General features: G+C 46.2%; 1 pseudogene; it reads left to right on the top strand.

Annotated features, from left to right (window-relative positions):
- Positions 1–11,500: 11,500 nt before the first annotated feature.
- Positions 11,501–11,793, top strand: LOC123082020 (protein transport protein Sec61 subunit gamma-like; annotated as a pseudogene).
- Positions 11,794–25,403: the final 13,610 nt, after the last annotated feature.

The following is a 25,403-nucleotide window of genomic DNA, read 5'->3' on the forward strand; positions in this document are numbered from 1 at the left end:
AGCCGGACTTCTGACGTCCCACTCCTTCATCACCTGATTAACCACCAAATCTGAGTCGCCATAGACCATGAGGCGACGGACGCCGAGTGAAATGGCCATGCGCAACCCGTACAAAAGTGCTTCATATTCTGCTTCATTGTTGGAGGAATCGAAGTGAATCTGGAGAACATATCTGAGCTTATCTCCTCGGGGGGAGACTAATACTACCCCAGCACCGGAACCATTCAGCATCTTAGATCCATCAAAGAACATGGTCCAGTGCTCCGAGTGGACTTGAGTTGGAAGTTGTTGTTCAATCCACTCGGCGACGAAATCTGCGATTGCTTGGGACTTGATAGCCTTCTTTGCTTCAAACCTGATATCTAAGGGAAGGAGTTCAATCGCCCACTTAGCCACTCGACCAGTTGCATCTCTGTTGTGCAGGATTTCTGACAATGGGGCGTCGCTGACGACTGTAATGGAGTGGTCAGAGAAGTAATGTGCAACCTTCTTCGTGGTCATATAAATCCCATATACAAGCTTCTGGTAGTGAGGATATCTTTGTTTTGAAGGGGTCAAAACTTCAGACACATAATAAACTGGGCGCTGAACTCTGAAGGCCTTTCCTTCTTCTTCCCGCTCGACCGTAAGTACTGTACAGAGGCTCTTTGCTGATTGGGGCAGCAAGCACCGGCTGGGTGGAGAGCAGAGCTTTGAGCTCTACAAACGCTGCGTCAGCTTCTGGAGTCCACTCGAACTTGTCAGACTTCTTCATCAGTCGGTAAAGAGGCAACGCCTTTTCACCGAGACGAGAAATGAATCGACTTAGAGCGGCCAAGCAACCTGTAAGTTTCTGGACATCGTGTACACGCACAGGACGCTTCATCCGGAGTATGGTACCAATTTTTTCAGGATTGGCGTCGATCCCCCGTTCGGAAACGAGAAAACCGAGTAACTTTCCACCTGGAACTCCGAATGTGCACTTTGATGGATTGAGCTTGATATCGTACCTCCTGAGGTTGGCAAAGGTTTCAGCAAGGTCAGTCCGCAGGTCGGAACCTTTGCGTGACTTGACCACTATATCATCCATGTATGCCTCCACATTCCGACTGATTTGAGTGAGTAAACACTTCTGAATCATTCTCATGAACGTGGCTCCGGCGTTCTTGAGGCCGAACGGCATGGTGACATAACAGAAGCATCCGAATGGAGTGATGAAAGCTGTTTTGATCTCGTCGGGTCCATACAGACGGATCTGATGGTACCCGGAATAGGCATCTAGAAAAGACAATCTCTCGCACCCTGCAGTCGAGTCGACTATTTGGTCGATGCGAGGGAGAGGGAAATGATCTTTCGGGCAGGCCCGATTAATATGTTTGAAATCAATGCACATGCGAAGTGACTTGTCCTTCTTGGGGACCATGACGACATTGGCGAGCCACTCGGAGTGGTAAATCTCTCGGATGAACTCCGCTGCTAAGAGCCGAGCCACCTCCTCGCCAATAGCTTTCCTCTTCTGGACGGCGGACCGTCGAAGATGTTCTTTCACAGGCTTGAACTTCGGGTCGACTCGTAGACGGTGCTCAGCCAGCCCCCTGGGAACTCCAGGCATGTCAGAAGGCTTCCATGCGAAGATGTCCCAGTTCTCACGGAGGAACTGGATGAGCGCTTCTTCCTATTTGGAGTCGAGCGTCGTCGAGATGTGAGTCGGAGCAGCGTCGGGGTCGGTCGGGTGAATGTGAGCTGCTTTTGTTTCACCGGACGACTGAAAAGCTGATTCTGAAGCAGGCTTCTTGGCTCGTAGCAATTCACTCGGATCAGCAGTCTTCTGGTACTCTTGTAGCTCGACCACTGCCATCTGAGCATCAGCAATCTTTGAGCCTTTCTGAAAACACTCTTCTGCTTTCTTCCGATTGCCCGTAACAGTGATCACACCTCTGGGGCCAGGCATCTTCAACTTGAGATACACGTAGCATGGTCGAGCCATGAAGCGTGCATAAGCTGGCCGGCCCAGAATAGCATGATAAGCACTTTGGAAGTCCACAACCTCGAATGTCAACTTTTCCTTGCGGTAATTCTTTGAATCACCGAAAACCACATCAAGAGCAATCTGGCCGAGTGATTCGGCTTTCTTCCAGGAATGACTCCGTGGAAGCTCATGTTACTGGTACTGAGCCTGGACATCGGAATGCCCATTCCTTTCAAAGTTTCAGCATACAATATGTTTAGGCCACTGCCACCATCCATCAGGACTTTGGTCAGTCGAGTGCCTTCGACAAATGGGTCGACCACCAAAGCTTGCCTCCCAGGGGTGGCAATGTGCGTAGGGTGATCAGACTGGTCGAATGTGATGGCAGTCTGAGACCACTTTAGATAACTGGGTGTTGCCGGAGCAACCATATTCACCTCACGGTTAATGACTTTCAGTCGACTTTTGCTTTCGACATCAGCAAAAATCATCAGGGTGGAATTGATTTGGGGGTATCCATCGTCACTATCTTCCTTGTCCTCAACTCTGTCCGACTCTTTTTCCTTATCTTTGGATTGTTTGCCCTGAAACTGCTGGATCAGGAGCCGACACTGTCGAGTGGTATGCTTTGGGTAAATAAAATTACCCTCCTCATCTTTCTTGGTGTGGATGTGACATGGCAGATCCAAAACATCATTTCCATCTTGATCCTTGACTTTCTTGGGCTTCCAGGGGCCTTTGGGTTTTCCCTTGAAATTTCCCTGGGTTGCGGCCAGGGCCTCCCCAGGGGCGGCTGGCTCGGCCTTCCGCTTCTGCTTCCGACTGGAATTGCCTCCGGTTTCCTGGGCGACTGCTTTCTGCTTGCCACTCCGGAGTCGATCTTCATCTTCTCCGTTAGCGTATTTGGTGGCAATTTCCATCATCCGATTCAGGGACATTTCTCCGGTCCGACCGAACTTCAGGTTCAACTCTCTGTTCTTGACGCCTTCTTTAAAGGCACAAACTGCTTGGTGATCCGATACGTTCGCAACTGTGTGATGCAAAGTGATCCACCTCTGGATGTAATCCCTCAGAGTTTCACTCGGCTTCTGCACGCAAGACCGCAATTCTGTAAGGCCTGCGGGTCGCTTGCATGTTCCCTCAAAGGTTGTGACAAACACTCGAGAGAGATCCTCCCAAGTGTAGATGCTGCTGGGTGCTAACTGATTCAGCCACGCTCTGGCCGAGCCCTCTAATAGGAGAGGCAAATGCTTCATAGCCACCTCATCATTGCCACCGCCAATCTGTACAGCCACTCGGTAATCTTCGAGCCAAGTGTCAGGCTTAGACTCACCGGTGAAATTGCTGACTCCAGTCGCCAATGAAAGTTGGGAGGAATCACCGCGGCCCTGATGGCTCGACAGAAACACTCTGGCCCTGAAACACGTATTCTGCTGCTGGCGGGCGCATCTCTGTTCTGGCCTTCCCGATGAGCCCTGTTCCTGTCAACCAAGCCTTGAACGAGGACAGATCTCGCGTCAAAGCCTGGGTCCCTGGGGTCGACGGGAATCCTCTGCCCAACGCTATGAGGGCGCCTGTCATCTCGATGTCGAGGCGCATATGACCCACTCCTCGGGGGAGGGGTTGGCACTCAACGTCGATCATTCCGATCGGATCGGTGATCATACTACTCATTCCTTCTGTACTGATCATGTCGGTCGCCACGTCCCTCACGCCTCGGGGGCGACCGTGGGCTGTGAGCTGACTGGACTGTATCTGTTGCAACGGATCGACTATGGATCCTATTCCGCGACTGAGAAATAGCGGAATTCTGGTTTCCCGCCGCCCGGAGCAACGCTCTGATCTGTAACAAGCCCCTGCCAGCCTCCGACTAGGAGGGCTGAATCGATTCTGCTATACGGGCCGCGGCGGCCAAATTCTGAACTGGGGTTCGGTATTACCTGCGTCGGCAGGAAGAGCTGGCGTCGACTAGACTCGGGAGCCCGCTGACGCGCTTGCTCGTCGAGTGCTCGCTGGAGATTCTCCAGTCGAGTGCGCTCGGCCAAATTAGCCAAGGGCGCATCCTCTAAGGCCCGGGCCTCGGGGGACTCTCCGACGATAGGAGTGCGGAGTGCATCCGTGTTCTGGCGGAGAAGCTCCTCTCGCTGTAATGACGTGAGAGGTTCGGGGAGATACTCATCGTGGGGATGCGACGGGTCGCCCCCACCCGCGCCTCCATCAGCGCGAGGGAAACCGGGAGGACTGTGCGTTCCATCGACCACTAGGATCTCAGCCGCTGGGTCACTGTTGTCGCACTCGGATGCGGTCTCCGCGGAGCCAGTCGAACAGGCCGCAGAGGGATTCGTCGGGCTTGATTGCCGCGACTTGCGGGCCGGCCGACTGGCGAGCCACGGCATGCCTCACCCACCTCTGAAGTCTTGACCGACCGGAGCGCTTGCGCCAGTGGGAGACAAAGTGGGGAGATGATACGGGGGCCGACCGATACTGGGTCGACGGCTGCCGCAGGAGGACGCCACGAACGCATGCGCGGAAATGCGTCGCACCGCGGACGGGGAGCGCGTCGATGTCGAGTGGCGCCTCCTGAAGCCAGGCGGAGTCGTCGGCGATGAACGTGAGCGCGCCGAGGCGGATCTCGCGGCCCTCCACAAAAACTCCGCACGAAACCATGATCAAATGGATCGGAAAAATCGCAACTTCTCCAATCAGGCGCTAAGATTCCTGCCCCATGGTGGGCGCCAACTGTCGTGGTTCTAACTCTGACAGTGATGTAGGGGGGTATGTATGGAGAGGCTAGATCTCAGCTATTGTGAAGTTGTAAACACACCAAGATGTACGAGTTCAGGCCCTTCGCGGAGGAAGTAACAGCCCTACGTCTCGGTGCCCAGAGGCGGTCGACTGGATTACTGGCGTGTGAATAACAGGGGTGCGAACCCTTCATTCTGAGGAGGGGGTGGCTTATATAGAGTTCGCCGGCCCCCTCCTGCCCTTAGTAATGCAGGGTTTAAGGTAGATTTAAGGTTGGGAGTTACTGGTAACGCCCCTAATTAAAGTGCTCTAATGACCATAAAGACTACTTGATAGCCGACCGTTTGCCTGCGGAGTGACTTTAGGTCTCCTGGCGGTCGAGTGGTCGGCTTCATGGTCGAGTGATAGCTTCTTGGTCGAGTGTGATGAACCCGTCGAGTGGGATACCTTCAAGTCGATTGAAAGGTGACTTCTCCTAGGGATGTCCTAGGGTAGGGCTCCTTGGACAGGTCCGCGCCCCTACCCTAGGTACATGGCTTCATCACTTGGTTCAACTAAAGTTGGAGAAACTGACACTCGCCAGCCACATGTCTGCAAAGCACGTCGGTAGAACCAGTCTCGCGTAAGCGTACGCGTAATGTCGGTCCGGGCCGCTTCATCCAACAATACCGCCGAACCAAAGTATGACATGCTGGTAAGCAGTATGACTTATATCGCCCACAACTGACTTGTGTTCTACTCGTGCACAACATCAACGCATAAAACCCTGGCTCAGATGCCACTGTTGGGGAACGTAGTAATTTCACAAAAATTCCTATGCACACGTAGGATCATGGTGATGCATAGCAACGAGAGGGGAGAGTGTTGTCTATGTACCCTCATGGAATGGCAACGGAAGCGTTGACACAACGTAGAGGAAGTAGTCGTACGTCTTCCCGATCCGACCGATCCAAGTACCGAACGTACGGCACCTCCGAGTTCTGCACACGTTCAACTCGGTGACGTGCCTCGAGCTCTGATCCAGCAAAACGTTGAGGGAGAGTTTCGTCAGCACGGCGGCGTGATGATGGTGATGATGTTCTACCAACGCAGGGATTCGCCTAAGCACCGCTACGATATGACCGAGGTGGAATATGGTGGAAGGGGGCACCGCACACGGCAAAGGAACGATCACGAGGATCAACTTGTGTGTCATGGGATGCCCACTTGCCTCAGTATATAAAGGAGGGAGAGGGGGAGGTGCGCCGGACCTATGGGTGCGCCTGGAGGAGTCCTACTCCAACCGGGAGTAGGACTCCCCCCTCTTGCCTTGTTGGAAAAGGAAGGAGGAAGCGAGAAAGAGGAAAGGGGGACGCCGCCCCCCTTCCTTGTCCTATTCGGACTAGGGGGGAGGGGGCGCGTGGCCTGCCCTGGCCGGCCCTCCTATTCTCCCTTATGGCCCATGTAGGCCCAATACCCCCCCCCCCCGGGTGGGGGGGGGGGTTCCGGTAACCCCCCGGTACTCCGGTAAAATCCCGATTTCACCCAAAACGTTTCCGATATCCAAATATAGGCTTCCAATATATCAATCTTTATGTCTCGACCATTTCGAGACTCCTCGTCATGTCCGTGATCACATCCGGGACTCCGAACAACCTTCGGTACATCAAAACACAAAAACCCTAATTACGATCGTCACCGAACTTTAAGCGTGCGGACCCTACGGGTTCGAGAACTATGTAGACATGACCGAGACATGTCTCCGGTCAATAACCAATAGCGGAACCTGGATGCTCATATTGGCTCCTACATATTCTACGAAGATATTTATCGGTCATACTGCATAACAACATTTGTTGTACCCTTTGTCATCGGTATGTTACCTGCCCGAGATTCGATCGTCGGTATCTCAATACCTAGTTCAATCTTGTTACCGACAAGTCTCTTTACTCGTTCCGTAATGCATCATCCCGCAACTAACTTATTAGTTGCAATGCTTGCAAGGCTTGAGTGATGTGCATTATCGAGAGGGCCCAGAGATACCTCTCCGACAATCGGAGTGACAAATCCTAATCTCGAAATACGCCAACCCAACAAGTACCTTCGGAGACACCTCTAGAGCACCTTTATAATCACCCAGTAACGTTATGACGTTTGGTAGCACACAAAGTGTTCCTCCGATAAACGGGAGTTGCATAATCTCATAGTCATAGGAACATGTATAAGTTATGAAGAAAGCAATAGCAACAAACTAAACGATCAAGTGCTAAGGTAACGGAATGGGTCAAGTCAATCACATCATTCTCCTAATGATGTGATCCCGTTAATAAAATGACAACTCATGTCTATGGTTAGGAAACATAACCATCTTTGATCAACGAGCTAGTCAAGTAGAGGCATACTAGTGACACTCTGTTTTGTCTATGTATTCACACATGTATTATGTTTCCGGTTAATACAATTCTAGCATGAATAATAAACATTTATCATGATATAAGGAAATAAATAATAACTTTATTATTCCCTGTAGGGCATATTTCCTTCAGTCTCCCACTTGCACTAGAGTCAATAATCTAGATTACACAGTAATGATTCTAACACCCATGGAGCCTTGGTGTTGATCGTGTTTTGCTCGTGGAAGAGGCTTAGTCAGCGGGTCTGCAACATTCAGATCCGTATGTATCTTGCAAATTTCTATGTCTCCCACTTGGACTAAACCCCGAATGGAATTGAAGCGTCTCTTGATGTGCTTGGTTCTCTTTCACCAAGGCAATTGCACCAGTATTGTCACAAAAGATTTTCATTGGACCCGATGCACTTGGTATGACACCTAGATCGGATATGAACTCCTTCATCCAGACTCCTTCATTTGCTGCTTCCGAAGCAGCTATGTACTCCGCTTCACATGTAGATCCTGCCACGACGCTTTGTTTAGAACTGCACCAACTGACAGCTCCACTGTTCAGTAAAAACACGTATCCGGTTTGTGATTTAGAATCGTCCGGATCAGTGTGAAAGCTTGCATCAACCTAACCATTTATGATGAGCTCTTTGACACCTCCATATACGAGAAACATATCCTTAGTCCTTTTCAGGTATTTCAGGATGTTCTTGACCGCTGTCCAGTGATCCACTCCTGGATTACTTTGGTACCTCCCTTCTAGACTTATAGCAAGGCACACATCAGGTCTGGTACACAGCATTGCATACATGATAGAGCCTATGGCTGAAGCATCGGGAACATCTTTCATTTTCTCTCTATCTTCTGTGGTGGTCGGACATTGAGTCTTACTCAACTTTACACCTTGTAACACAGGCAAGAACCCTTTCTTTGCTTGATCCATTTTGAACTTCTTCAAAACCTTGTCAAGGTATGTGCTAGTCAAGTAGAGGCATACTAGTGACACTCTGTTTTGTCTATGTATTCACACATGTATTATGTTTCCGGTTAATACAATTCTAGCATGAATGATAAACATTTATCATGATATAAGGAAATAAATAATAACTTTATTATTGCCTCTAGGGCATATTTCCTTCAGCACTTTGTGAAGGAAGTACCACTTTGGCATGTCCAAATGGTATCCATTTTCTACAGTGCTTTCTTATGCCCAAATAACCATCCTACACCAAATGCCAGCTCAATCCATTCATTATTTTGAGCCCAGCTTCAGCATTCGTATTTATGTCTAGTGTGGAAATCAAGTACCACCTAGGCTCCTCCTTTTGAGCTGAAAATTTGGGAAGACGGTCTTCTTAGTAACTGATCATCCTCAGCCAAAACTCACGCCCATTAGCCATGCACATTTCCCGTAACGCTAATCAAACACTTGGCTGTTAATTCATGTTTGAGCATCGATCAGTCTCCTCATGAGAATCTTATGTTGTAATTTTCTTCCTAGCACCTACATGGGGAGTGCCCAACCCACTAGACATGCCTAGGCCGCCCAGAACACATGGCAACGCCACGGTCACGCGGTGACCACGCGGCGGGTGTGCGAGTTTACACGCTCTCGAGTTGGGGCCCTCGGCCACCGCCCAAACCTCGACGTATCGCCACCAAACCTTGTATTTATGGTTAAATAGGTACTTATGTAACTAGAAATGATTTTTGGAAAAAATAAATAGCAAACTTTGAGGCATCTGCAGTTCAAACTAATAGGTACTTATGTCTTTTTCACGAGAGGTGGATCAAAACTGTTTACACCCAACCATTTTGTCGATTGTGCATTAAATATGTCCTAGTATTTTAGAAAATTTATTTGGTCCAATTTTGCAAAAAAATATTTGGGAGGTACTTCACAAAAAAACCTCCTTTTGGGCACTCGAAAAATGGAAAATGGTTTTTTCGTCCAAAGAAAATGAAAACTTCCTTAGGCAACATTGTTTGCCATTCCAATACGCACCCTTGTGCACAATATGAGATCATTTGAACAAACTATGCCATGGATGTGTCCATAAGATTGATCATTTGGCTTGAAAGCCATTGATCTCCATATGTGATAGCTCGTTTCTAAGAACACTTTTTAAAATAATTGCCGTATTACAAGTTTGTTATTTTTCCTGGGAACTTGGCCACATATAATGACACAATGTGAAGGTTTCCCATTTTTTGATTTTTTTTGAATTTTTTATGCCCGTTTCAAAATGCGGTCAAAACGACAGGAATGACCGTTCCTAGCTAGTGGTTGAATCTTGGAATTTTTTTGGTGTTTCTATAATTAAATAGATACTTATGTACCTAGAAATGATTTTTGGAAAAAATAAATAGCGAACTACAAGGCAGCTACAGCTCAAATTTGACCCGCTTCCAGCTGAATCGGCCGAAATTTGTCTTTTTCATGAGAGGTGGATCAAAAAATTTTACACCCAACCATTTTGTCAATTGTGCACTAAATATGTCCTAGTATTTAAAAAAAAAATTGGTCCAATTTTTCAACAATTATTTGGGAGGTCCTTCACAAAAAAACATCCTTTTGGGCACTCGAAAAATGGAAAATGGTTTTTTCGTCCAAAGAAAATGAAAACTTCCTTAGGCAACATTGTTTGCCATTCCAATATGCACCCATGTGCACAATATGAGATCATTTGAACAAACTATGCCATGAATGTGGCCATAAGATTGATCATTTGGCTTGAAAGCCATTGATCTCCACACGTGATAGCTCGTTTCTGAGAACACTTTTTTAAAATAATTGCCTTATTACAAGTTTATTATATTTCCTGGGAACTTGGCCACATATAATGACACAATGCGAAGGTTCCAATTTTTTGAATTTTTTTGAATTTTTTATACCCGTTTCAAAATGCGGTAAAAACGGTGGGAATGACCGTTCCTAGCTAGTCGTTGAATCTTGGAAAAATTTTGGTGTTTCTCTGATTAAATAGATACTTATGTACCTAGAAACGATTTTTGCAAAAAACAAATAGCAAACTACAAGGCAGCTACAGTTCAAATTTGACCCGCTTCTAGCTGAATCAGCGAAAATTTGTCTTTTTCACGAGAGGTGGATCAAAACTTTTTACGCCCAACCATTTGGTCAATTTTGCATTAAATATGTCCTAGTATTTAATAAAATTGATTTGGTCCAATTTTGCAACAATTATTTGGGAGGTCCTTCACAAAAAACCTCCTTTTGGGCACTCGAAAAATGGAAAATGGTTTTTTCATACAAAGAAAATGAAAACTTCCATAGGCAATATTGTTTGGAATTCCAAGATGCACCCTTGTGAACAATATGAGATCATTTGAACAAACTATGCCATGAATGTGGCCATAAGATTGATCATTTGGCTTGAAAGCCATGAATCTTCAAGCGTGATAGCTCGTTTTTGAGAACACTTTTTAAAAATAATTGCTTTATTACAAGTTTGTTATTTTTCCTGGGAACTTGGCCACATATAATGAAACAATACGAAGGTTTCCCAATTTTTTTTATTTTTTCTGAATTTTTTATGCCCGTTTCTAAATGCGGTCAAAACGGCGGAATAACCGTTCCTAGCTAGTGGTTGAATCTTAGAATTTTTTGGAGTTTCTCTGATTAAATAGATACTTATTTACCTAGAAATGATTTTTGGAAAAAATAAAGAGCAAACTACGAGGTAGTTACAGTTCAAATTTGACCCGATTAGGCAATATTGTTTGAAATTCCAAGATGCACCATTGTGCACAATATGAGATCATGTGAACAAACATTTGATAGGACTTTCACAAAAAAACTCATTTTGAGCACTGAAAAATGGAATGAAATTTTTTATCTTGAATCGATCATGACCAATTTATATGGTCATAAGGTCATCAAATGGTTTGTCGCGTTCTGATTGGATCATGGGCATATCACACGGATCACGCATCAACCATCGTCGGATGCTTCCGGATCCAACGGCCCAAACCCACCCGAGCCAAAACCCTAGTCTGTCTTCATGGACATTTTCGACCCCCCCCCCCCCCCGCCTACATTCTTTCTCCCATTCCTCCCTCCCCCACCTCCATTCTTTCGCTCCAGATCCGCCACCCACCTTAATCCCTCTCCCTGATCCAGATCGACGATGACGGCCCCCCATCGCTGCCCCCTCCTTCCCCATCCCGCCGCGGCGAGGAGATCCATTCCCGTCGCCGCCGTCACCCCCGCCCCCTTCTCCCTGATTCAGGCCACATCCTCCCACCATAGCTCGCCGCCGGGCCTCCTCCTCCCCTCCTCGCAGATCCAGAGCACAAATCCAAACAGCACACCATTCACCCGTCGGCTTCCCCCCTCCCTTCCCCTCACGCACGTGACCTCGCCGTCGTCATCAGCTTGAGATCTCGCCTTCCCGCCGGCAGCAGCCATGGACGCCGTCGTCTCCATGGTGGACCCCTCCGCGAGTTCGCCAAGGACAGTGTCCGCCTCGTCAAGCGCTGCCACAAGCCCGACTGCAATGGTAAGGACAAAACACTCGCTCTTGCTCGTCCGGATCCGGTTCGTTTTCCTCTTTCGCCAGATCTGACGCTGATTCGGCGCGCAGAGTTCACCAAGGTGGCGGCACGGACAGCGATCGGGTTCATCGTCATGGGATTCGTCGGCTTCTTCGTCAAGCTCATCTTCATCCCCATCAACAACATCATCGCCGGCTCCGGCTAGGTGCAAATGTGTCTTCTCCGATCCCGTCTCCCTCTTGTTTGCACGGTTTAGTTACACTTGGGTCCTGTTGTCTCGCGCTGTGATCTGTTGGATTTGCGGTGTGCATGCACAGTCCTGTGATCTTATTAATATTTAGTAAGCTAGATTTTAGTATATCCTTTTTCCTCCAAATAGACCTGCCAATTTCTACCTTGTTAGGAGAATTCGGATGAGTCAAGGGTAATCAGCTATGGGGAACTGGGGTCATGCTTAAGTCATTGCCGCTAGTTTCCTCTGCAGGACGAATTGGGGGCATAGGCTGGTTCCTCACCACACAATTTGGGAAAAGAGGATCTTTTGCAATGTTTCGCTGTTTCTGCACATACCACCAGTTCGCCCGAGTTGGTGTCGATTCAGTGCATCTAAATTGGCACCTACTTAGTAGACATGTTACATACCAACGTTTGTCCATGGTTCGTGCTATGTGTCAATGTATTCTTCATTCTTTAATGCACCTATGTTCACGCATGGCCAGCTTTATGTATTCACAATATAAAGTTGATCTATACACGCATGGCAAGCTTTTGTAAAATAAGAAAATAGGTAGGAGTCAAAATATTGTAGGACACATGTTATGCAGTGTTGATATATACTTTAATGCACCTGTGTTCACGCATGGCCAGCTTTATGTAGCAGTTTCGTGTGTGACCTCAAAAAAGGCTTTGAAAATCCTAATTGAAAATGAAGATGGTACTACTGATTCTCAGACCAGGAACATTGTGTTTCCTGAGCTCTTCCAATCCATTTCTTAGAATCCATGCTGGTGGTGTCTTCTACAATATGTGCATTATTCTATTTACCATGTTCGCTATGGCCGACCAGTCTGTTCTACCTGTTTCAGGTGGTCGTCCGATATGTGTGGTGCCAACTGCCATTTCTTTGCTAGCTGATGTCAATAGTCTTTTGGTTCATACAGCTTAGTGCCTCATATATGAATGCTCTTTCTGGGTTTTTCAGTTTCTCTTCCCCCTATCTTTTGCTGATTACACTGATTATATGCATGTTCTACACCGATGCTCTTTTTTTATGCTGGTCCTATGTCATGGGTGTTAATATCTACTACCTATTTACTGCTTGTTGTGCAAAACCTTTTGGATATTGTAAATCATTCCCTGCTGTATAAAGTTTGGTTTTAGTCTGTTGCATTTTGTTGGTTCCTATCTTGTCAATGTATACAACAATATCTTTCTGGGTGGCCATTTGTGCTTCACATTTTTTGGGTATGCTACTTCTCTAATGAGTGGGTGCATCTCTTCTTTGTTTTATCATTCTATATTGTTTTCCTAACCTTTTTGGTATTCTGCTTTCTCCTTGCAGATGGCAAGCACCATTTTGTTGGTTCCTGTCTTGCCAATGTCTACAGCAATGTGTGTGTCCTCTGTCTCATCTGTGGCATTACTGTAGGGCAACTCATAATGTGCCTATCAAGCATACTAACCTTGTGATGATAGATAAAGAGGTTGATTTCAGTGCCATTCTGATAAATATATTTTGAACCCTTTGAATTGGAAAATGAGTGCTTCTTGGTTGTTTCTGTTGTTCGTCCAGAAGATTCTTGGTGCTTTTAGTGCAGTACTATACTATGCTCCTTGGCACTTCTTGCTGTGTTAACTAAATGGTTTAGTCCTGCGCTTCATAGAAGCAGTTTTAACTAAATGTAATGAACTAATTAAGTGCCTTCTTTTATTGTTGGCTAATCCTTTGGTTTTATCGGATGCTACATTCTACTCTCTCCGTTCCTAAATATAAGTCTTTCTAGACCTTTCAAATGGGCTACAACATACGGATGTATATGATGATATGCTACCACACTAATAAGTTCATGATTATAAACCCTATGAACATAATAATGATACTTTGCATGCTATGAGTAAAGTGCTCTATTTTCTTGCGTCACCTTGTATGAATGAGTATATCGTCTTAACCATCTGGGGAACAAAAATCATTGTATTAGCTGAATTTGTGTTATCTTTCTAAAGAACTTGTCCTTTTTTTGAATGTTCTGTTCATAATATATTGGCTCCAGTGTATTGATTCTTCTCTTCTGATTCATGTAACAGGGCGACGGCCGAAGGCATGATGATAGTTATATTGTTGTCCTAGTGTAGCAAAGGTAGCCTAGTCGACTATGGTCGCGTAGTTAGTCATGCATACAGTTTCATCTGACTAGAGTAGGACCCCAGTTTGTGCTGATTGTCCATTCTCATTGTGATTGTCCCTATATCTATGTGACTGATTGTATGTGTATCTGTGTTGTAACTGTGTCATGACAGAAGGAGCCCAGTATATCTGTATGACTGTGATTGATTCTCGATGTTGTTATTTGAAATATTACTTGTGTTTTCTGTCTGTTCTTCTTTAAACATGGTTATTTATTTCTGTCAAATTGTAATCTGAATAATATGATGCTAACAAAAGGGTCTCACTTTAATAGAACCTGGCAACCAGGACCCGTCTAACTAGTGGGCCCTTCTTTTGGGAAAAAAGACAAACTAAATTTGTTTAGACAAAAAGGCCACAACCCAACAATAAAAAGGCTGCAATGTTGGGCTTGGCCCATGAACCCAACCAAAAATTGACAGACAAAAAAAACACAAATAGGTTGAATTGTTGGGCTCGGCCCATGTAAAACACCGAATCAGACCAGGCTGATTCTTGTGCCACATCAGCTTGCCACACTGGATGCCTACATGGTCTGGGGAGGTTGCTTGTGACCAAAAATTTGGTCGTGGAACCAACGACCTTTTACAAAAGGTCAATAATTTCAATTTACGACTGCCAGCTTTTGACCTTCTGGTTTTGGTCACAAAAAGGTCGCAAATGAAAAACTATGACCTTTCAGAGACAAATAGTGAGGGTCACAAGTTGACATATTTCTTGTAGTGATAGGCATCACGTCTGTGCCAAGTAGATCGAAATGATTCTGCATCTACTACTATTACTCCACACATCGACCGCTATCCAACATGCATCTAGAATATTAAGTTCATAAGAACGGAGTAAGGCATTAAGAAAGATGACATGATGTAGAGGGATAAACTCAAGCAATATGATATAAACCCCATCTTTTTATCCTCGATGGCAACAATACAATACGTGCCTTGCTGCCCCTACTGTCACATGGAAAGGACACCGCAAGATTGAACCCAAAGCTAAGCACTTCTCCCATTGCAAGAAAGATCAATCTAGTAGGCCAAACTAAACCGATAATTCGAAGAGACTTCAAAAGATATCAAATCATGCATATAAGAATTCAGAGAAGAACCAAATAATATTCATAAATAATCTTGTTCATATATCCACAATTCATCGGATCTCGACAAACACACCTCAAAAGAGTATTACATCGAGTATATCTCCAAGAACATCAAGAACTTTGTATTGAGAATGAAAGAGAGAGAAGAAGCCATCTAGCTAATAACTATGGACCCAAAGGTTTGTGGTAAACTACTCACGCTTCATCGGAGAGGCAATGGTGTGGATGTAGAAGCCCTCCGTGATTGATTGCCCCTCCGGCAGATCGCCCGAAAAGGCCCCAAGATGGGATGTCACGGGTACAGAAGGTTGGAGCAGTGGAAAAGTGGTTTCGTGTCTCTCACTGATGTTTCTAGGGTATAAGAGTATATATATGCGAAAGAAGTACATCGGTGGAGCTACAAAGGGCCCACGAGGGTGGGGCGCGCCTACCCCCCTGGGCGGGCCCTCCTGCCTCATGGCTTCCTCGAGGAGTTCTAGACTTTGACTCCAAGTCTTCTGGATTGCTTTCGGTCCAAGAAATATCACCGCGAAGGTTTGTTCAGTTTGTTATTCCTTTTCTACAAAACTCTATAATAGAAAAAAAAACAAAAACTGGCACTAGACCTCCGGTTAATAGGTTAGTCCCAAAAATAATATAAAATAGCATATTAAAGCCCATTAAACATCCAAAATAGATAATATAATAGCATGGAACAATCAAAAATTATAGATACGTTGGAAACGTATCATATATATCTCTTAATATTTTTCAATGAGAATATGTAGTATGCAAATCCATTGCTTCTCATCAATTCAATTGATGGAGGATAAGCATAACATAATTCTTATTCTTCTTTCATCGAGTTGATTAATTCATTCCTTCGGAGATTGTTCATGATGAAAAATCTCTCGGTTCTAAGTTGTTCATCTTTTCTTTTCTAGAGTTCCAAGTTTTCCCGCTTGTCTTGTCGCGAAGCTCCATCTAAATCATCAAAAGGCTTCATCTTGTTCTTTTCAACCTTTGTTTCTTTAACCATTTTGTTTACCGGAGTTCCTCATGGTGGTTCATAAAGGATTTAATTCGTTCTTCAAGTCTATCAAGATTCTTGTTGGAGCTCAAGTATCCCTCCTCTTGCATACTGAAATGCAACTAATTCTTCCTTGTCTTTTAGACAAGTTGTTTCACATCTTTTCTTTTGTGTCAAGCAAACAATCTTTTTCGTTTGTGGCCGATTATCACCTCATAATTTTGAGATGTTTTCCATAAGCCCACAACAAGCTTATTCTTTTCGTTGTTGAATTTCCAACAACTCTGCTCAATCCTTCCTTGCAAGGATGCTTCTCAATTCAATTATGGTGAAAGTTGTCTTTTGTTCCTCCTTTTCTTTTACATTCAATGAGTTAACTTCTATTCTTCCATTCTGGAGGCAGTGTGATGTTTCTCTTTTAGCCCATCATCTAGTTTAATCCTTGCTTATCCATTTTACTGGAGTGTCAAGTCATCTTTTGAAGTCCTTTTTCTTGCCAATCTCTGCTTCCTTTTCTAGTCGGACGCTTCCTTCTCTATCTTGTTCTAACCAGACTGGTTTCAGAGTCTATCTTATTCCTTGCACTTTTGATTCTCATCGTAGTCGTCATTCCTCTTTTCTACCCGAGTACTCGCGACTTTGTTCATCTTCTCTTTTGCGCTCTTGTTTTACCTCATCCTCTTCCGTCTCGTTCCTAAGATCTTGGGACGAGATCTTCTATTAGTGGAGGAGAGTTGTGACGCCCCGAGTTCGATACGCCAGATGTCTTTCGTTTATTTGCCATTTGTCATGTCATTCGTTTGCGTGTTGCACTTTGCCATGTCATCATGTGCATTTCATCTACATGTTTTTCAAAACATGCATCTGTTCGGATCTCCCAGTTCTTTCTGTTGTCCGGTTCGATCCCATTCACACTGACACGCGCCCACGGCACCTCCGAAATATTATTTTATATGTGGGATAATAGTGTTTTCAAAATGGGGTGAAAGTTGGCGTGCGGTGTTGTTATGTTGTCGGTAGTACGCCTGCCAAATTTCATCGCATTTGGAGTCTGTTTGATGCCCCAATGAATAACTGTAGCGACAATATAGCTGTTCTACTCGTCAGACGTTTTCAGTATCCGAAAACCCTTGCCGGGCCGCACTTCATATCTCTCTTCTCAGCCCAAGCCCTCCAACATAGCCACTAGCCCACCTACCTAACCCCCTCCGCTCTGGACTGTGGGATCTCGATCGGAGGCTCCGAACCCCCCCCCCCCTAAACCCAAACCCTGGCCATCCCTGCTTATATATGGACACCCCATCTCCATTCTGGGCGGCCTAGCCCGTCCACCTACCTTCAGCCGCCACCAGCCTCATTTTTAGCATCGGCAAGCCCCGTGCCACCACTTGGCAGCCGGCAATGGGCCCACCACCACTTGGCAGCCGGCCACGTGCCGCGCCGCCACCAGGCGCCACCCTGCACCTCACCTGGTGCACCACGTGTCACCTTCCTCCCCACCAGCTGCTGCAAGCCTACCGAGCCCATCTACGGCCCGCCCAAGCCTATGCGCGCTGCCATTCGCCCGATCCCTCGAGCCTCATGCCTGAGCTCCTCACCGCCGTCTCGCGCCTCCACCGTCACGGCCGTTTCCCGACTTGCCTCACCGGACACCGCTACCCAAGCTTGAAGCTCCTTGCCTCGCCTCCCTCACTAGCCCTCGTCGGAGACCGCGTCTGCCGCTGCCTCGCCCCGAGTCCACCGCCGCCAAAGTTGCCCCTCATCGCGGCCCGAAGCTCCGTGACGTCACCTGCTCCAGGTCCGTGTGGGGACCCCAACTCATAAGTCAAGATCACCGAATGAACGTATACAGTGATCCCGGAGATCAATGCTCACTAAACACACAGAATCTGAATAAGAAGAGTCTTACATCCATACATACCGTCTTACACAAATTGTGACCATTATGGCCAAGTCTTACATAGATAAAGCCTCAAGGGCTGAACATCAAATAAACTCAAGCAACGGAAATGTTCGTTGATAACTAGAACCCATGCCATCTGCCTTAACCCTACAAGCATTCTGACTGGGAAAGCATCCTAGTTCGCATGTTTGTATCTAAAGTACTCTTCCCCATAATCCCACTCATCCATGCCTGGGCAATTAAATAACCAGTGGCAAGCCAATGAGTACTTTGAATATACTCGCAAGCAACCCATGTTTAGGAATAAGTATGACAAGGCATGATGTAGCACTGAATAGGAAAGTATTTTCCGAAAGCTATTTTTTAGCGCAATGACATGTACTACCTACCTGTGAGGTATGCATCATGAGAATCAAGTTATCCATGTGATCAGGTTAGAGATATCAACATAAACCAAGTTTGGATCATCTCCAACTTGGTCAAAACATCAAGTCCTTTGACTTGACTCAACCAGCTCTTTCGACACACACGCCAGGTTTCGCAAACATTGGACATAGCCTAAGAGCGGTTACCCAACTTTCCTTGACCGTGGACACGGCTATTCAAATAGTTTTACACTCTGCGGAGGTTGCACACTTTAGCCACAAGATCCGGGAAGCTTTCGTGTCATCCATGATCCCGTAGTACCTCAACTACTCGGGGGAAGCACCCGGTCACTATCTTTCCCTAGTCGTGAGTAACCTAGAGTCCACTCTATTTGTAACAACCCCCGTGCCCAACATTTCACATCATAAATTTGTGGAGCCACACTACCATATTCATCACATACCACAAGCACTGGATACCAACGGTGTGTCCGGTGCCTTATGAAAACAGTCATGGCCGCCTATCCAAGCACGACCCCGTCCCGAGAGTGACATCGTGTCACCCCCGTCACTAGTAATGTGGGCACCATTCTAGTATTGGACTAGGTAATCAATACTGCCCCGTCCCATAAGGGGTAGAGTGGTTGCGCATGTGAGGTTGGAGTAATGGTCGCGACTTAAACCTATCCATTTTTTAATACAACACATGCTAGCTTCGGTACGCCACTTCGTCACCAAGTGGTTACCGAAGTCAAAATCTCCCTCGGGCATAAGTGGCACCCGATGGGGTTTTTGAAAATTCTTTTGAAAATACTTTGTCTCCATCACCATACATATTCCCGTCCCATTTGCGTAGACACTACTTTAGTATCCTATCTACTCCCACCCGCATAACCCTCATAGGAAGGTAGGGTCATGCTTGATGCAAGTTTCAGTAGGAAAGTACCAAAGGCAACCAACCAAAGTGGTCACCACCTCAACATGATTTCGATGCATCGATAAAAAGGTGCTATATGACATGCATGAAAGTGTTTCTTAAACATGGTCAAAGGGCTGCTTTCCTTGATTGGCTTGGTCTTCAAAGTCTTCTAGTCCTTTTGCTTATTCTTCTCCAACTACTTCGTCAAATACAGGATCTATTCGTCGCAAAACAAACAACGGGAAAATAAGGCAATAATAAAAACAGAAAAGTCAAAGTGCTCAAAAAAATGTCGACTTATTTTGTAAAATACTAGGAAGAAAACTAAGAAGGGGAAAATTCTTAGTTTTGGATTTTGAGTTAACGAAAAGAGTAATGGATTTTTAAACAGGGATTTAATTGCTCAAATTTGAATTTAAATTTGAACAGTACAGAAAAGTTGCATGGATATGCAAGAAAGATACACCATAAAATAGGTGGGAATTATTTCATTTAGAAAAATATTTAATCCTGTGGATTATTTTGAAATTACACAAAAAAGAAAAAGGAGAAAGGGCAATGTGCAACTGGGCTAGAGCACCCATAGTGCACAAGCCTAGAAGGGATTCAGCCTGGGCGAGCCCAGCAGCGCGCGCACGAAGTTTGAACCTGGCAGGCGGGGCCCAGGCGCTAGTGAGAGAGAGTGGGATGAGGGAGAGGAGTGGATGATAGGGGGGCGCCTGTAATCTCTGACCTCGCGAGTAGAGGGCCGACGAGCTCATCGGCGGTGATGGAGGGCACGGTGGGTCGAGTTGACGGCACAGTTGGACTCAGCATGGAGTCGCTGTTTGGGTGGTGGTGGTGAACATCGTCGGAGTTGCCTGGTTCGCCGGCGATGAGGAGGCATGACGGAGGAGTGTCAGGTGGTGGTCAATCCGGTCGATTTCGGCTGCAAACGGGGCGGGGGAGAGAGGGGAAATGGTCAGTGGGAGGTGGAGGTTTCAGATCAGGGCAGAGGAGGAGCATGGAAAGCTTGTACCGCACGAACTCCGGCGAGCAGAAGTGGCGGAGCCCAAGCTTGATCTCGAGCTCGGGTGCTCCTAGAGGAGAGCTGGGGGCACAGGGGGCGATTTGTAGCGTGTATGAGCGAGTGGTGGAGAGGGACAGGCTCGGGGTAGCCTATATATAGGAGGGTGATGATCCATCGAGGACTCATGCACCGGCGAGCTTGTTGCCTTCGCCACGGGTCACGGGAGCTCGTCATGGAGTGTCTGGGGCGTTTGTCTAATGCCCCGGATGTAAAATTCCATAATTGTGACTCCAACTCTTGTCATATTCGGCTATGTTATATGTTATATATTCTCCATGGTTGGGTTTTTTCCTTGTTTTTTTCATTTTGTTCATGTCATGCATTTCATCTCATGTCATCATGTGCATCTCATTTGCATTCGTGTTCGTCTCATGCATCCGGTCATTTTCCCCATTGTCTGTTTCGGAATCCGACACTCACACATGCATCCGTTGCACCCCTCAGATCTCGTTTCATGAGAGGGAGAGAAACGTTCTCGAAATGGGCCGAGATTTGTTGAGTGGCCTTAGTACATCACCGGCAGGCCGCCTGTCAACTTTCGTTCCATTTGGAGCTCGTTTCATACCCCAACGGTTAACCGGGTACCCGCAAAAACCCCTCTCTCATTGCAGCCCAGCAAACCTCCACAACAACCCACTAGCCCATCGAAAACCCCTCCATTCTCTCCGTTGTTGGATCATGATCATGTGGGCGAAAACCGCACCTTATTTGGACTCTCCTAGCTCTTTGTACCTATAAATATGCCTTCCCTCGTCCAAATCCGGGTCCAAATCCTAGCTGCACCCTCCTCCGCGCCGCCGGACACGTCCGCCGACGGCCGGACGCGTCTGCCGCCGCGCCCCAGCGAATCCGCAGCCGCCAAGTCACCACCTCAGGCCACTCTCTCTCCTCACCATTGCGTCGGCCGACCGGGGCCCAGGCGGGGTGCTCCTGGCCCGGATCGATCGCCGACGCCTCCTGTGACCCGCGACCGGGGTCCACCGCCTTTGCCGCCGAGTTCCACCCACCATGCAGCCCTGCCGCTTGGACTTCGCCCACTGTCGCATCCTCGCCAGCGCGGTTCTCCGCCGCCATTCGCCGTCGCACCGTGCCGTCCTTGCACGCCACTGCTGCCTTGACCGGATCTCCTCGCTGGCGACCTCCCCCGGCATCTCTGGTCCCCACCCCGACGGCAACTCCGGCCATCTCTCACGTCTCCGGTGAGATCCGCCATCGCCTCGATTACCACACCTGGGTCAAACCTTAGATCCGGAGGTGATTTTTTCCTCCAAGTCTCAAAATATCTACATCATGTGCACCTGTTTGACCTGCCATATTTCCGCGCCTGTAACTCCGGTTTGCGCATATGTTATATCGAAATATTCGTATCGTGATGCTCTAGATGCTAGTGTCATTTGCATGCATGTTACTGTCCATATTGATGCCTTGATCTTTGTTGCAAAAGTGCTATATGATGTTGTCTGCTGGAATTCATCATAATTTGTTGATTTGTCATTTTCGTAGCATTTTCTGTGTGCATCCTTTGAGCATCATGCCTACATGTTTGAGGACCTTCTTCATGCCATCTTTACAGTGGTGCAAGCCTTGTATTTTGTGTGCTCTATGGTGACTAGCACAAGCATGCAAAGTAGGCCACATGATGTTGCTGATTTCAGACATTTAGTATTTCTGTTGCCTTTTCCTGTTATATTATGCTGCTATGTTGACTTGTTGCCACAAGTAGATCCATGCATATTTTGATGAAGTTCAGTAAGAGTGTTTTGAAGATATGGTTATGCTCTATCAATTCATGCATCTGATTGTAATTATGGGTTAGTGTAGCTTGTCATTACCATGCTCTACTTTTGCTAAATTTGTTGCTGGCAGTTTGTTAATAGGAAGTTCATTTTTGCCACGTGTTTTGCTAGTGATCCATGCACCTTATGAAAATGCTCTTGCCATGTTTAGCTTCATAAATGTGTCTTCTTACTGTTGGTTACCTTTTTATGCCATGTAATTCTTTGTGGTGAGTGACATGAGCTTGCAAAGTTACTATCATGAATATGTTTCTGCCATCCTATGTTTTTCTATTAAGTATGAAACTGTTCATATCACTTGCCATGTTTGCATTGATGCTACCATCTTTTCTGTGCATCTTTGGCTAAATTTTAGTAAGGGAGTTTTGTTCATTGCCTTTAGTACTAGCATGCCATGCTCTTGTTTGCCATGTTGTGATCCTATAGCATGTTGTTTGCTAGCTCTAAACATTGCTACCTGATGCTGTTTATGCCATGTTTTAGTATTTTCACTAAGTCTGTGAGACTGTTGTCATTTGCATTTTTGCCATGCTATTTTAGGCTTGTTCTGGTGAGTTCTAGCAGGAGCTCAGTGTTCATGATTTGTGGAGCTTCACTTGTACTTTACTGCCATATGCTTTGTTGCTATGTTGGAGTGCTATAGCATAGTTTCATGATGCGTCTTATGTACTATGACGCTGTTAAGAGCAGTTTTGCATCGTTCTTTTTTTGCTCATCATTTGCAAACCGTGCATCCGTTTTCGGTGATCCTTATATCGATTTTGACCGAAATCACTCAACCTTTCCAATGGCATGCTTGGTTTTCCAAGTTGATGCCATGATCATCTTTTTCCTTCCAGAGTACCCATATGCATTGCACATTATATCTTGCATTCCATGCCATGTCTTGCATCATGTTGCTTGTGCATTGCACCGTGGTTGATTGTTGTTCTGTTGTTTGTGTTCTTGCCTTGGGTTGAGCCAGGAGATGAGTTCGTGAACAAGGATCCTGTTGAGTACGTTTACGAGGAGCAAGCTTTCGACAACCTTGGCAAATTTGCGGCAAGATGATCATTACCCCCGATATCACTTCTATCTTTTCTTGCTAGTTGTTCATTCTATCGCTATGTCGCGCTACCTACCACTAGTTTATCATACCTCCCATATTGCCATGTCAAGCCTCTAACCCAGCTTCCTAGCAAACCGTTGTTTGGCTATGTTACTGCTTTTGCTCAGCCCCTCTTATAGCGTTGCTAGTTGCAGGTGCAGAGCAGGTTGTTCCATGTTGGAACATGGATATGTTGGGATATCACAATATCTCTTATTTAATTAATGCATCTATATACTTGGCAAAGGGTGGAAGGCTTGGCCTTTCGCTCGGTGTTTTGTTCCACTCTTGCCGCCCTAGTTTCCGTCATACCGGTGTTATGTTCCTTGATTTTGCGTTCCTTACACGGTTGGGTTTATGGGACCCCTTGACAGTTCGCTTTGAATAAAACTCCTCCAGCAAGGCCCAACCTTGGTTTTACCCTTTCCTTAATAACAACTAGAATTTTCCTAGGGAGTAATTAACCCAAGGAATTTCCTAATTCAACCGTCGGGCCAGTGTTCCTCTGGGTGCTGGTCCAACCTAGGCAATGTCCGGCGCCCCCTGGGCAACCAGGGTCTCAGCCAACCTGACGTCTTGCCCATCTGGTGTGCCCTGAGAAAGAAATACGTGCGACTCCTATCGGGATTTGTCGGCACATTGGGCGGTCTTGCTAGTGTTGTTTTACCATTGTCGAAATGTCTTGTAACCGGGATTCCGAGACTGGTCGGGTTATTCCGGGAGAAGGAATATCCTTCGTCGATCGTGAGAGCTTGTGATGGGCTAAGTTGGGACACCCCTGCAGGGTATAAACTTTCGAGAGCCGTGCGCGCGGTTATGAGTAGATGGTAATTTGTTAATATCCGGTTGTAGAGAACTTGACACTTGACTTAACTAAAACACATCGACCGCGTGTGTAACCATGATGGTCTCTTTTCGACGAAGTTGGGGAAGTGAACACGGTTGGATTATGTATGAACATAAGTACTTCAGGATCACTTCTTGGTCACTTGTAGTTTTACACCATTGCATAGTTTCTCATCTCACTCTTGTACTTGTATGTTAGCGCCTCCTACAACTCCACCTCAAAACCACATCCTACCCATAAGCCTAAATAGTCTTCATCTCATGGGTTTTGAGATTGCCGAGTCCTCGCGACTGACAAATACTACCAAAACAGTTGCAGATGCCGATGATACCAGTGCAGGTGATGCCACCGAACTCAAGTGGGAGTTCGACGAAGACCTTGGCCGTTACTATGTTTCGTTTCCGGATGATCAGTAGTGGTGCCCAGTTGGGACGAACGGGTTTTAGCATTTGGGGTTGTCTTCTTTTCATTTGGATTCTCCATAGTCAGACTTTGTGTGTACTCTAAATGATCTATGAATTATTTGACCATTGTGTGACATGGTGATTATAAGCCAACTATTTACTTCCTTGTTCATTACAAGAAATTGCATGAAGATGACCCTTCTTGCGACAAACCAAAATGCGGTTATGCCTCCAAGTCGTGCTTCGACACGTGGGAGATATAGCCGCATATTGGGCGTTACAAGTTGGTAATCAGAGCCATCCCCGACTTAGGAGCCCCCTGCTTGATCGAATCGCTAACATTGTTGAGTCTAGAACGAAAATGTTTTGAGTCTTAGGATTATATATATCGGAGAGTAGGATTCTTCTTACTCCTCAGCCCCCTTCGTCGCTCTGGTGAGGTCTCCTGACGTAGATGTTTTGACTTTTCTCTCCTCATTTTCACTAAAAAAAATTAGGATCATGCATGTATCTTGGGATCATTCTGATATTATTGTGATAAGAAAATTGTTCTTGGTTCCTCCTGACATTTAGGGGTTGTGGCAGTATCCCGGGGAGTTGAGCTCCGAGGTGTTGTCGTAACAATTTTATTGTTGCAGTTATGGAATACCTGAGTTCGCGATATCAAAAATCTCTTCTATGCAGTTAGTGGTGAGATAACCTCGACGCCACCCAGTACTGGGGAGGGAGTTCGGGAGTATTGCTACAACTCAGATAATGGATGCTTTTCGATGGTTGAGGTACATGATTTCCGTAGTTATCTTGGTTATGTGTTGACGGATGGATACAGTTGGAGTGTAGGGCTTGTTAGTTGTGTGATATATATTGTGCCTCCCTGTATCCCCAACACCAGATTGCATAACCAGAATGTTTTGGG

Source organism: Triticum aestivum, chromosome 4A, assembly GCF_018294505.1.
Source record: "Triticum aestivum cultivar Chinese Spring chromosome 4A, IWGSC CS RefSeq v2.1, whole genome shotgun sequence".
Lineage (NCBI taxonomy): Eukaryota > Viridiplantae > Streptophyta > Magnoliopsida > Poales > Poaceae > Triticum > Triticum aestivum.